This window comes from Amblyomma mixtum, chromosome 10 (genome assembly GCF_055824585.1).
Source record: "Amblyomma mixtum isolate Tamu chromosome 10, ASM5582458v1, whole genome shotgun sequence".
NCBI lineage: Eukaryota > Metazoa > Arthropoda > Arachnida > Ixodida > Ixodidae > Amblyomma > Amblyomma mixtum.
The window spans coordinates 142,794,381-142,803,452 of NC_143021.1; positions in this window are offsets into that span (position 1 = coordinate 142,794,381).

Consider the following 9,072-nt stretch of genomic DNA (forward strand, 5'->3'; position numbering starts at 1 on the left):
CTGTGTTCTCCTTAGGCGCGACTTCTTATACCTTTCCCTGACACGATTGTTGGCAACCCGTGAGGATTCCTATGCCAATACCTCATCCGTTTTCCTGGAACCGTTTACAGATCCCCTTATTCCCTCTTATCATAAGGACTTTTCTGAGGGTGTCCTTTGTATCCCAATACAAAGACCTTACTACCACTTCGAGAATGATGTCTGGCACACCCTCATCTGGTTTGGTTCCTGCGTCTTTTTTCCCAGCCACGTTCAGGATATTTTCTGTGTATTCTCTCTCTTTGACAGCATTCTTAGCTTGAACCCAGAGAATGCAAGGTGTCCAGGAAACCTTTTTAACGCTCACAGCTGGGAGTCAGTGTGCTTGGAATTGAGAACAATATCTCATCTTCCCGTGATTCCCCTTTTACGACAGGTATTTCCAGACGCTGCTAAGGGCAGTGTAAGCGGAGGTACTGGTATTTTGTCCTGTACGGCTTAGAAGTCCTCGGTGCAGGCCTTGTTGTGTGCTGTGGTGCTAGGATACTCACAGTATCGTCTCGTACGCGACAAATCCGGACCGAAGTATTTTTGAGCGGGAAACCTTTTACAAACGCCATTTTGTTTCGTATAATTTAATATTTCACAACAACAACCAATATATGTACGGTTCACCCTACGGTGAACTCCTGATTTTATTTTTCTATTAACGTTTTTTGCTTTCGTCAAAAGCAATCCCCTTCGGTTTTTTATCGGAGCCTTAACTCTTCTATGCTGGCGATGGAAACACTTTGAAAAAAGATTTTCCTACATATCAGATTAATGGAATATATTGCCTTCAATATGTCCATAAAAATATTCTCCAGTTTTCAGAATTGTTGTCCGAAATACTTGCAGATGATCACTGTAAAAACATTCTGTGGGCATGTATCGCAGGAGGGATAGAATCCTCCGGAAGCTGACATGATTGGTCTGGTATGCAAAACACTCGGCTGCAGAAGGCTGGGAGAGGAAGTGCGATGCGTACCGAAGCGGCTCTAACCCCGACATGGAAGGCGGCAGGCACAAAGGCAGCGGAAGCAAAAGTGGATACCGACAATTTCCAGCTCTTGTCTCACTCATGGGACTCTTAGATGCCAGCTCTGGACTCCACCGCTTGCGCTCTTTCGCGGATCCTATTTTTTCAGCGTTTGCTATACAGCTATCATATTCGAAGAAACGGAAGAAATATTTTAAGTTGCTTAGCGCTCAATATTAACATTTCATCGGTCCAGACTGAGACAGACAAAAGTGCACGTCCAGCAAGTCGCTGCTTAGCAAATATGCCCATACCCGCACGCTAATTGCGAACTGTAATAAAGCGCCTCGTTGATTGCCTAGAGGACATGCACATTGCTTACGTAACTATATCATTAACCTATGCATATATGGTGCCCGGATGAAGCGTATTTAGCTTGTATCTAGTCTATTTATCAAGATTTCTTTCACATTTGTTGCAAATCATCTCAGCCTTGAGCAATAAACCACTGCCAGACTAGCGTTGCGTTGACCATACCGTTGAGCTTACAGGTGAGTGATTCGTTCAACGGTGGAACAAATCATGGGGTAAAAAACCCCTAGTTCCACCTCCAGCATGCGTGGCGGATGCCCAAATCACTGCGAGTTACGGGAGTTCGGTGTGTGACGTCACTATTTCCAACCTCGCATATGGAGACGTTTTTAATGATTAAATTTTTTCCGTTACGTTCTTTCTGTGGGCGTCTTATGCGGGGACATTTTTTCTGGAACACGGGAAAAATACCGTGACGACTGGCGGAGTGGTCACGCACATCGTTAAAGCGTGGTCGAGAAGGTGCCGTACTTACCAAGGCGGCTCTAATCGGTAGAAGCATGGCTGCAAAGCTTACCTAGCCGTCTAAAAAGGAGAAGAAACGTGGTAGGAGAGAGCATCCCCTGTCCTTACTATCTTCGCTCACCTCTGTAGATGCGAAGACGAGCTTCCCTCCAAACGCCACCTCTTCAATGGAGAAAGAACACCAAAATGCCTTACCAGAATAGGACAGTGCCCTCTACTGCCTCCAAAATTGCGCAAATGCCGAGGACAGAACCATTGCGGCATCTGGCGCAAGGTATTTGGAGCGGCGAATTTGAAACGGGGTATTCATGTGAGGGGCTTCGGAATTTTGAAAACGGGGCATGCGCATCAGAACATTAGGCGCGCGGCCTTTGACAAGGGGCTTCTGGCATTGGCCTCTTTCATGCACCACACTCATTGGTATGGCGTACGGCAAGTGCACATGAGGAACTAACGTTTTCAGCGCGCAAGCAGGAGCTATGCATTGATGAGGCGACCAACGAAAAGAGTAATAACAGGGGATACATGACAAAGAGATAACGAACAAAAAACATGTTATAAACATTCGGTGAACTTGTCCCCTTTAGTTTCGAAGTACGCAGTATTGCCTTGCAAAGCGAAACGTATTTGTCGATATATACGAGTTCCACATTCGATTACATGTTTGCTACTTCTTGAAATGATTTGCCCTAGGAGCCATCTGGTAACCCTGTGCTCTTCGTGATGTTTTTCTACACTAAATTTTGTTTCCTGGCGGTGCAGTCTTCTTGCCAGTTTTGCCTTTCTGCCGAAAAGGCAGCGTCGGGAAACACCAAGGACCGGTTCGCCAGAGTTCAACTGAAGTCTATTCAGATCTGTAAAGTTTCATTGGTACAGTCAAAAGTATACAGCCCAAGGGGTCTGCTCCTGAGCCCTGCAGTGCGGCTCCTCTTGCTTACTCATGGACCGTAATCTCACGAAGGCAGGAGAAATTTAAGTCCTCAACCCTCCTAGGCTTAGGACTGTCAAATGTGCTAATGAGCCCCGCTATACAGCTTGGATCAAACACCTTGGGCTGTGTACTTTTGACAAAGACTGTAGCGCACTCCTCATGACGTCCAAAATAATGGCCGCTTAAAAAATAAAGCAGTGACGAGACACTTCGTACTACCTCATAGATTTTACAAGGGGTGGAATTTCTTCCCTGGGATTTCAGCCTAAGTGGCTTTTCAGGACAACGACGGCGTTAGCCGCCAGCAATTCGCGGCACAAAGATTGAGCGTAGCCCTTGGCTTTGCGTGCGCTTTCGAGATGTTAAATAGCTGTGTTTGAACGCGGTGTCCCTTGCTAAGCTAACAGAGAGGAAGGCCGCAACGCTGTGATTTTCTGATGGGAAGCGGACAAAGAATCGGCCATCACTTTTAATAGCTTCACGAAAAGGTCTATGTGCAGCATCTCTCAGGCACACATATGCACATATTTACTCAGGGCCGGCTTTTACACAGGCAATAGCGCCTCGGTAAGAACAGCAGCCTACCTGGTGGATAACATTCAGAACCGCTACGCTGTTTTTGTGAGCTTGCACTTGTGGGTTGGTGACCACCTTCTCGCAGTCGCTGTTCAAAGCGCAAAAAATAGAAACAAATGCTTGGTCACATTGCGACCACTTGCGCTGAAAAGAATGACCGTAGGCACAGAAATCACTTCACGAAGCTCTGAACGCACTTAAGGCTACCGGTAAGAGCCGCATGTGACCAGGATCCAGGATGAGAGGAGAAGCATACCAGCGGTGCCTTGTCCTTTCGGAGCTGTAACTGATTGACAAAGATCCCGCAAGCCAGCCTAAACCGAAGTTGCCTCATCGCATCATCTGAAGTTTTTAAAAGTCCGCTACCAGCACCGTTGTTTCTGAGCCGAGCAGTGCGGCTGCTATGGCATCCCTGTAACTCTCTAACACATCCGTTAGCTCTCCTTCCACAAAGCCCAGTCGGCCGATCCGGCAGTAAGCGCACTGGTCTTACAACTTTACAAAAGTGTCACGTCTATAATCTTTCAAAAACTCACGTGCTCCAATATTTAGGCCTAGCATCCCCATTTATTTAGAGTGGAAACAATTTCGGCTGGATCGCTGAAGGCCTAAAATTTCCGACTCCACCATTGCTGTTGCAGTTCTCTGGATATAAAATATCCGGGTGGATTCTGAATACTAACAAGTAAATGCTAGATAATGTTTTCAATTAAAAAAATTTTGGAGCGTATTGCTACGAAAAGTACCCGTTTCTCCACTTAGTCCACGTTTTTCGGCAAACTCTTTTCCTCGCCAAATGCACTGTTTGCGTTTCGCGTCAATTCGAGGATAGATGAGTATCCGCAGCACCACATTTCTTTCGACGAAAGAGCGTCAAGGGAGCCGTCAGACACCGCTATTTTGTCTTTAAGGGCTCAATTGTTCTGCCGCATTAAGGAACTTGTCTCCCATCTGACAACATTTGGACTAGAAAAACGCCGTAAAAAATTACCGCTGAACACATTGGAAATTATAAAGTGTGCTTGAAGAAAGCCTTGTGGCCAACCCATTGCATATACCATGTTGTACATGGCGCCACAGTGGAATGGCCAAAGTGTTCGCCGATATCCTTTTGAATTACCCAAAGATGCTTGTAGTAAACAAGAGATTCTCTGGGCTGCTTCGGAGCCATGCGTCTCACTCACTCGTCTGCAACGAGACGTCTGGCGAAGGAGCGGCGGTGCAGCTGCCACCGCCGACGCGCGCGCGCTCGTTCTACCGCTACTTTGTGACGTCACGGTTGCTATGCACACTACGCCCCCCACCGGCGCGCCGGTTGCTAAGGAGGGGAGGAGGTTGCGCCGCTGTACGAAGGAGAGGCCAGAGTTGGCACGATTCCAGCGCACGGACGGACACCGCGAGTATGAGCCATTAAAGGGAAACTGCACAGGTTTTAGAAATCAATGAGCTTAAGAGGGTCGAATGTGTGAAACTTGGAGGTAAAGCATGCGAAGTCTTTTTGGGCTAGCCCTTAAAATAATGAAGTAATCGCAGATTAAAATCCGGACGTCCTTCAAACTTCTCCGCAACGCACAACACCAAGTGGGGGAGCGCATGATGACGTCATCGAAGGTATCGGTACATTTCCAACGCACAAACGCCTGCTTTGAAGGAAAAAAACCAACGCCACCGAAGGCGAACCCTGCCGAGAGTTCTTTGGCAGCGTCTAACACGTCAGGGCAGGGTGTGGCTGACGACAGCGGTAATTTGAAATCATACCTTCCGTGACGTCACGATGAGTTTCCCTGCACTCCTCTAGTGCATTGAGGAGAAGCGCAAATTTCAATAATCGATTACGTCACTATTTTAAATGCTAGTGCAAAAACACTTGGCATGCTTTACCTACAGCCTACATAGATTTGAATCCTTGAATATCACGAAATTCTCAAAAAAGTGCTGCAGCTGCCCTTTAATGGCTTTCGCCTTAAAATGTTGTTCAGAGCGCAGCGATCGGGTGACACCTTTGCTTTAGTGCATTCTGATACTGCGAACAACGAAATGCTAGCTCGATAGCGATCCGACACCGGTAAGTTTGATAAATGAAAATTGCTAGAGTGTAAACTTGCTTTGAACAATGCGATTGTATTATCCGGGGATGGCTAGCGTCGTCTTTTGGCAAACTTTACCAAGAAACGGGGTTTGTTTCTTACACGTGTAGCGGAGCTCTCCTTAAACTAAATTATGTGTAAGGAGAACCTTTGCGCTCATCTTTAGAGACGTTCTTGTGTTTAGGACTGCTGTATACGAATTCGCTCTACGGCTGAGAAACAATCTTACCTGTTTACTTTTGACGAAGACGATTCACTGTTCTGTTACTTCAGTCCTAATATACGACAGGAAGTCAACAAGCTCGCGGACTTTCGCTGTTTACTTAGACAGAAATTTGAATGGCACGAAAGTTTATGCACTCGACATGTGTGGACATGTTCGCCGCTTATGTCAGTGGGCTTCATAATGCCATATACTTTTATAACATGCTGTAAAATCGAGCTTTTCTAACTTAGCCATTCATTGCTCACGGCGGCCATCGCCCCATTTCTGGAGCAGCGCACAGCAAATTTCAGAAGGAGCAAGATTAGAGAAATAATTGGAGGTTCCGTTATTGGTTCCCAGAGGATTCTTGTTGAATATATGCTGATTGTCAGATGATCCATGCATGTTGCTTGGGCTATAGCGCCTAATTTTTTGAGTCGGAGCAGTTGGTGAAGTTGGACACTTAAACGTAGTGTTATTAGAGTTATTAAAGTGTCCGCAAAACATTTCACACGTTTAAAAGGCTTTCCTCGCGTGAATTTCTTCAAGGCAGGAATTTCTGCGTCGCTGATTGATGATCGAGGGCGCCCACTGATTTCTTCATTTCTGCTCTCAAGGTGTCCGCTCTGAAATACTGAAGCCATTCAAAACAACTGTCCTAATTCGGTCTTCATTCCTAAGGTGGCGTTCAAGCTCAAAATATTACGGTACGGCAGCGGCCACATTGAAAATGGTACCGCTTAACTGTTCTTTCTTGCTCGTTTCATAACTTCACGGTTTTATGCCCCTGTCAAACTAGCAAATTTAATGTCATTTGAATCAAATTACATTAGCACCTAATGTCATTAATCCACTGCTGCACGGGAACATTTAATGTCATTAGGTTCGAATGACATTCGCCATCGAATGAGTTAGGGGAACTCATTCGCATTCGATCTCGAACCGAATGCCTACCCTGGACACCAGACACGCAGCAGGAACAAGCGACGCGAAAAAATATTGTGCAAACTGCCAAACCTAGAAAGTGCATTTATTTAGTTCTACTGAAAAAAAGTTAACGTTGGTGTGAATCTGTTCACACTAGTGGCTGTCGTGGATAGCCATTACTCTCGGTCTCAGCAGCATACAGCAGTGGCTGAGCGTGAAGCAGCGTCTTTCCCGCGACCGTCGGTCATTTTAGGATGCGTGATTCTTTGCTGGTTGGCGTGCCATGTTCGTTAAGCTCGAAGGTACTTAAAGACGTAACTGAGCAGTTCACCTTTTGGAAGTCATTTCCAATCTCCGCGCGTGTCCGCGCGCCGCCATGTCAGCCATTTTGTTTGTTTACATTTATCGGACTTGTGGTTGACTTTGTACTTGGCTTGGCTTTTGATGGCTAAAGTGGTGCAGGATGGCCGCAAATAATGTTTTAAAGGGGTAGAGACACCAAATTTTTGTGTTGTATCTCTGGGTTGTAAATAATGCGTAGCGATTCAGTGAGCATGGAACACAATCTTAGAAGCATGAACTCGCATTATATAATTAATAATCGTATTATTTGTACCCAGCAGTTTCGGTTTCGGTTCGTAGTTGCCAGGTTTTGCCAGGCTCTTTCATGACGTCAAAAACCAGACAATGCGTTGTCACGTGGGCCCGGAAAGCCGTGACGTCGTGTAGGCATGTCGTCTGCTTGACACGCACGTGGTGCGCGTAAACACGGAGAGCCGGGCGGAGGGCAAGTCGAACAGCTCCGAGTCGGAAAGAAGAGTTTTATTTCGGCGAAGACACCGATTAGGAGGAATCGCGGGATGACGCAGACGAGGAAGAAGACGCCGCGGTTCGAACCCCGACAACCACTTCATTTTTGATCCGCTGGCCAGCGATTCCGAAGAGTAGGCAGGCGTCAGGCCCGACGCAGCTCAGATTGTGCCAGCGAACACCGAGCGTGCAGGCAACGTCAAATGGTAAAGGCGCGTTCACACTACGCCGACGATCGGCCGATTTCAGTCTGGCGATGGTCGGCGGCAGCGATTTTCGTGAAGTCGGCGCGTCTGTCACACTTCGCAGACGCCGACCGAGCACCGGTCGTCGCCTGACGAGCGCATCGCCGTCGCGTCGCCGAGATAGCAGCCGTCGGCCGACCCGTGTGTCACACTCCGCCGACAACAGCGCCGACCTCACGCCGACGTTGTCCCATCCCGACAGCTCGACGCTGCTTCTTCGTGCGCGCTGCTCGTCTGCTAGCTCCGTTGATGAAAGCGTCGTGGAAATCGAACTTATGTTCTATTATGGGACGAGTTCGCACTAAAGCGATGTGAAGAGTAGGCATTTTATTATAGCACAGTCGACTTCCAAAGCGCCGTCAACTGCGGAAGCGAGACCACCTAGGCCTAGCGCCGACTAGGGCAGCCTGGGACCAGCGCGCAGTTCAGGCGCGTTCACACTAGGCCGACGGGACCCCGAGGTCGACGCGACAGCGACGCCGACGGTCGCGTCGGCCAACCTGGTCGTTCCCCGACTACCCAGTCACACTGCACCGACGACGACGCCCCAACGACCAAGCGTCGTCCTAGTGTGACAACGCCGCCGACCAAAACGAGACCCGTTGGCCGACGTGCCTTGGGCATATCGGTGGCCGAGCGAAAACATTCACCGACCAAAAACAAGTAGCGAGCTCAGAGCGGGAAGTGGAATCATTATTTAGACAAATAATGCACGCGCAGCAACATTCATCAAGCCATATGGCCACTTGGCCGACGCGCCGCACTGATCGTCGCTTGCGAACTGCCGCCCCACTGCAAACAGGGACACGGAGCGGAGAGCATCGCTGCGCCGCTCTACCCAAGCTCCGCCCGCAACCGGTGTCGCACTTCGCCGCCGTACAGCAGTCCCTCAGAAAGACTGCTCGAGCAGCGACAAAGCATGCCTGCTTATGTTTCGAGCTAACGGCATCGCTCGCGGGCGCTCCGGGCGACGAGCTCTTCTGCTGCCTGGTTGCCGTGGTCGTCGCTAGGCCTATAGCCTCTTCCGCATCGAAGTCGCAGCGGCCGGCGCTTCGGAAGTCGCCTGCGCTATAATAAAAGGCCTACTCTACACATCGCTTTACTGTCAACAGCATCATCTCACAATAAAATAATAGTATGGTAAATCTCCACGACGTCTTCAGCAGCGAAGCGAGCGGGCGCCAGGCGAGCCGGACCGCAACGTCGGGCCAGCGGCAGCTGCGAGGCGGTTGTGGCAAAAAGTTTGCTCGTATCACAGTCGTTACCTTTGCCAGCAGCTCAGTATTCGTCAGCGATCCTCAAAAATGACACATTTTTCACATTTCTTATCCCAGGGTTTATTATTTACGTTAAGAACACACTTTAGCTCCTTTTTATGACGCCGGCAGACGGGATCCAGGCTGGCCGGGCGGCCGGCATGCTCGGCGTACTTCACGTTCGCACAAGAAAATACATAA